Source organism: Leucoraja erinacea, unplaced genomic scaffold (genome assembly GCF_028641065.1).
Source record: "Leucoraja erinacea ecotype New England unplaced genomic scaffold, Leri_hhj_1 Leri_249S, whole genome shotgun sequence".
Taxonomy (NCBI): domain Eukaryota; kingdom Metazoa; phylum Chordata; class Chondrichthyes; order Rajiformes; family Rajidae; genus Leucoraja; species Leucoraja erinaceus.
The window spans coordinates 11,951-17,701 of NW_026576150.1; positions in this window are offsets into that span (position 1 = coordinate 11,951).

Below are 5,751 nucleotides of genomic sequence, written 5' to 3' on the forward strand. Positions count from 1 at the left end.
TTATTCGGCTTGTAATTGCAGGTGGTACGATTTGTGTCCAAGTGTAATTTTGATCCAAGTATGAAACATGTTGGCAATTTTTTGATGAATATTTCAAATTTCAGCTGTGTTTACATAATCCCATTTCTGCTGCATGGTTTGTTAGTAATGTCTGTATGTCACGCTTTCTGCATTAATGATCCAGTTGTACTACTTACATAAATAGGCTTGGCATATAGTTTGCCTTTTTATAAAAGCTGGTTTTTCAAGTTGTTTGTTTGAGATAGCTGCTCAATGTCTATGGTTACCAAGATACAAGATACAAGATAGATTTAATTGTCACGTGTGCCTGATGACACAACACACTATAGGGTTTGAAATAAAACATCCCCACACAGCAGAATCAAAGTTCCCCACTGTGTGGGAAAGCACCAAAGTCAGTCTCTTCCTCCACTATTCCCCGTGGTCAGGGCCTCCCCAAGCCCTCCGCAGTTGCCGCTACGGGCGGCCCGATGTTCAGGACCGCACGCCGGGGTGTTGTAAGTCCGACGTCGGGGCTGCGGGACGTCCTCAGCGGCGTGGACACAGAGTCGGCCCCCTCCTACCGGAGTCGGCAGCTCCCAAAGTCCGCAGGCCGCGCCAGGTAGAGACTGCTGCTGGTGACCCTCTACAAGGCGCCCCAGGACTCCACGATGCCGTTCAGCGCCGCCCGCGTTGGAAGCTCTCCGCACCAGAGCTCCACGATGTTGGATCAGCGGCCCATTGCTCCGGAGCTCCAACGGCGACCCAGGTAGGCATCGCCCGCTCCGCGGTGACTCCAGCGCTGTGCCGCCGCTGTAGCAACCCTGGTCCGGTTCCCGGTCCCCGGCAGGAAAGGCCGCTTACCAACTCAGTATAGTAGTTAGGTTTTGGGATACAGCATGGAAACAGGTCCTTTGGCCCACCGAGTCCACTCCGACCATTGATCACTCATTCGCATTAGTTCTATAATATCCCACTTTCCTATCCATTCCCGACAAATTAAGGGCAAGTCTTTTGTTTACATAGGTCAATTAACCTGCGAACCTGCATATGTTTGGAATGCACCTGGAGGAAACTCATGGGGCAATCATTGGGGCAAAATGTGCAAACTTCACACAGCCATCATCCAAGGTCAGGATTGAACTCGTGTCTCTGGCGCTGTAAGGCAGCAGGTTTATCAACTGCACCACTTTGCTGACAAGTGGTCATGTGCAAGGATTCATCCCAGTCACTTGTGTCATTTTTTTTATGTTCATCTCCATTTTTAATGTTCATGTACCTTTGTGTTTGTGCTTTGAATGTGTCTGGAACACATTTCCCGATAGAAATCGACCTTGCGTTGTGATTTTTGAAGCAGATTTGCGAGAGTGTCGGGGGTGTCGTGGGTGGGATATGTGGATCAGCTCCACCAGGTGCACCCATGGAGCATGAATGGAGACAAGGGTTTCAGGATGAAGTTTGAAGATACAACCTGGAAACAGGCCGTTCGGCCCACTGCGCCTGTGCCGACCATCTATCACCCATACCCTAGTTGTATTCTACACACTGTGGGCAATTTACAGAAGCCAATTAACCTACAAGCCTGCACGTCTTTGCAGTGTGGGAGGAAGCTGAAGCACCCAGAGAAAACTCTAGCAGTCCAGGGAGAACTTACAAACTCCGTACAGACAGCACCCGTAATCAAGATCGAACCCAGATCCCTGGCGCTGTAAGGCAGCAACTCTACCGCTGCGCCACTGTGCCACCCGCCACTTCGCATAAAAGAGACTGGAATCATTTGTTCAAAAGATCTGCTTTCCTTCATTACAATGAATCGAGATGTGTTTTACTTTTTACAAAATAAACTGCCTGACTCTTGATGTTCAAGAGGAGGCTGTTATCCTGGCACCAGAGTGCTAGATCAGCCACCTCCTCCCGGTAGGCCTTCTTGTCGTTGTCTGAGATCAGGCCCACCACCACAGTGTCATCAGCAAACTTAATTATTGAGTTGGAGCTGAACCTAGCCACACAGTCATGTGTGTACAGGGAGTACAATAGGGGGCTGAGGACACAACCCTGGGGCGATCCTGTGCTCAGGGTGAGGGACTTCGATGTATTCCCTCCCATCTTGACTACCTGGGGCCTGGCGGTGAGAAAGTCCAGGTAGATATGATAGTGGTGTTTAAGAAGCTTTTGGATCGGCACATGGATATGCAGGGATGGAGGGATAGGGATCACGTGCAGGCAGATGAGATTAGTTTATCTTGGTATCATGTTCAGCAAAAGCACTATGGGCCAAAGGTCCTTTTTCTGTGCTGTACTGGTCTATGTCTATCTTTCATAAAGTTTTGCTGCAGGCTGTGGATGAATGAGTGACAGACATTGGTGGAGAGATGATCAGGAATCTCAAGGGTAACCTGAAATCACCAAGGACAAGCATTACGTAGAAACAGAACTGCATTTGCTGGTTTATACCAAAGATAGACGCAAAGTACTGAGTAAATCAATGGGTCAGGCAGCATCTCTGGAGAGAAAGAATGGGTGGCGTTTCGGGTCTGGATTCTTCAGGCTGTTTCAATGCAGATAACACATTGACTTTAGTGCGAGTTTGCCATAATGAACAAGTTTCATATCCATAGAAAATTAACGGCATTTATTTCCGTTAAACTTGAAAGCCGTGATTTTCTGGCTGTCATTTGAAGAATGATTTGATTTTAGCCGGCAATTACCTCTTTGCTGTACAGCATAGATCATTTCCGAAAAAAAGGATCAAAATGATTTTAATCGGCTTGTAATTGCAGGTGGTATGATTTGTGTCCAAATGTAATTTTGATCCAAGTAGGAAACATGTTGGCAATTTTTTGATGAATATTTCAAATTTCAGCTGTGTTTACATAATCCCATTTCAGCTGCATGGTTCGTCAGTAATGTCTGTATGTCATGCTTTCTGCATTAATGATCCAGTTGTACTACTTACATAAATAGGCTTGGCACATAGTTTGCCTTTTTATAAAAGCTGGTTTTTCAAGTCGTTTGTTTGAGATAGCTGCTCAATAACCATATAACCATATAACAATTACAGCACAGAAACAGGCCATCTCGGCCCTTCTAGTCCGTGCCGAACACATATTCTCCCCTAGTCCCATACACCTGCGCTCAGACCATAAACTTCCATTCCCTTTCCCGTCCATATAACTATCCAATTTATTTTTAAATGATAAAAACGAACCTGCCTCCACCACCTTCACTGGAAGCTCATTCCACACAGCCACCACTCTCTGAGTAAAGAAATTCCCCCTCATGTTACCCCTAAACTTCAGTCCCTTAATTCTCAAGTCATGTCCCCTTGTTTGAATCTTCCCTACTCTCAGTGGGAAAAGCTTTTCCACGTCAACTCTGTCTATCCCTCTCATCATTTAAAAAACCTCTATCAAGTCCCCCCTTAACCTTCTGCGCTCCAAAGAATAAAGACCTAACTTATTCAACCTATCTCTGTAACTTAGTTGCTGAAACCCAGGCAACATTCTAGTAAATCTCCTCTGTACTCTCTCTATTTTGTTGACATCCTTCCTATAATTAGGCGACCAAAATTGTACACCATACTCCAGAATTGGCCTCACCAATGCCTTGTACAATTTTAACATTACATCCCAACTTCTATACTCAATGCTCTGATTTATAAAGGCCAGCACACCAAAAGCTTTCTTTACCACCCTATCTACATGAGATTCCACTTTCAGGGAACTGTGCACAGTTATTCCCAGGTCCCTCTGTTCACCTACATTCTTCAATTCCCTACCATTTACCATGTACGTCCTATTTTGATTTGTCCTGCCAAGATGTAGCATCTCACACTTATCAGCATTAAACTCCATCTGCCATCTTTCAGCCCACTCTTCCAACTGACATAAATCTCTCTGTAGACTTTGAAACTCTACTTCATTACCCGCAACCCCACCTATCTTAGTATCATCTGCATACTTACTAATCCAATTTACCACACCATCATCCAGATCATTGATGTACATGACAAACAACAGTGGACCCAACACAGATCCCTGTGGCACCCCACTTGTCACTGGCCTCCAACCTGACAAACAACCATCCACCATTACTCTCTGGCATCTCCCATTCAGCCACTGTTGAATCCATCTTGCTACTCCACCATTAATACCCAACCATTGAACCAATGTCTATGGTTACTAACTGTATAGTAATAGGTTTTGGGATACAGCATGGAAACAGGTCCTTTGGCCCACCGAGTCCACTCCGACCATTGATCACTCATTCGCATTAGTTCTATAATATCCCACTTTCCTATCCATTCCTGACAAGTTAAGGGCAAGTCTTTTGTCCAAGTCTTAGGTCAATTAACCTGCGAACCTGCATATGTTTGGAATGCACCTGGAGGAAACTCATGGGGCAATCATTGGGGCAAAATGTGCAAACTTCACACAGCCATCATCCAAGGTCAGGATTGAACTCATGTCTCTGGCGCTGTAAGGCAGCAGGTTTATCAACTGCACCACTTTGCTGACAAGTGGTCATGTGCAAGGATTCATCCTAGTCACTTGTGTCATTTTTTTTATGTTCATCTACATTTTTAATGTTCATGTACCTTTGTGTTTGTGCTTTGAATGTGTCTGGAGCACATTTCCCGATAGAAATCGACCTTGTGTTGTGATTTTTGAAGCAGATTTGCGAGAGTGTCGGGGGTGTCGTGGGTGGGATATGTGGATCAGCTCCACCAGGTGCACCCATGGAGCATGAATGGAGACAAGGGGTTCAGGATGAAGTTTGAAGATACAACCTGGAAACAGGCCGTTCGGCCCACTGCGCCTGTGCCGACCATCTATCACCCATACCCTAGTTCTATTCTACACACTGGGGGAAATTTACAGAAGCCAATTAACCTACAAGCCTGCACGTCTTTGCAGTGTGGGAGGAAATTGAAGCACCCAGAGAAAACTCTAGCAGTCCAGGGAGAACTTACAAACTCCGTACAGACAGCACCCGTAATCAAGACTGAACCCAGATCCCCGGCGCTGTAAGGCAGCAACTCTACCGCTGCGCCACTGTGCCACCTGCCGCTTCGCATAAAAGAGACTGGAATCATTTGTTCAAAAGATCTGCTTTCCTTCATTACAATGAATCGAGATGTGTTTTACTTTTTACAAAATAAACTGCCTGATTCTGCACAAATCTTCAACCGGAGATATGAGCTGAACTATTTCCTAATCCAATGGAGATCATTTCAAATACATAATTTGACATCTCAGCTTTATCTGTGGACTTTATGATGTTATTTTCTCCTTCTGCACTGTGGCCTGACAGCATTGGTGTTGTTTGCTGCCAGTATTTTATCTTTCATAGAGATAATATTGAGCTTTTTAATTAATTGATACAAAATAATAACTTCCAGTTCCATCTGCATTGCCACTGTTTGCTATGCTACTGGAGTCACGAGTTTTCAATGTTAATCACATTTTGGGATTGTATTTACTACCAACATTCGCTTCTGCCTCTCCATGAGTTGTTGAATGGCCCACCCTGCATTTCATTCTTTAGAATGCCGGAGACCTGATAGAAGTCTATAAAGTAATGAGAAGCAAAAATAGGGTAGACAGGTGTCCTTGAGACCCTTGAAAGGCGCCCATAAATAAAATGTATTATTATTATTATTATAGACAATAATGGCACCCAAGCCAAGTGACTCTCTGCTTGCTGGACCCAGAAATTGATCAGTAATCATTCATTAAAACCGCTCCACTC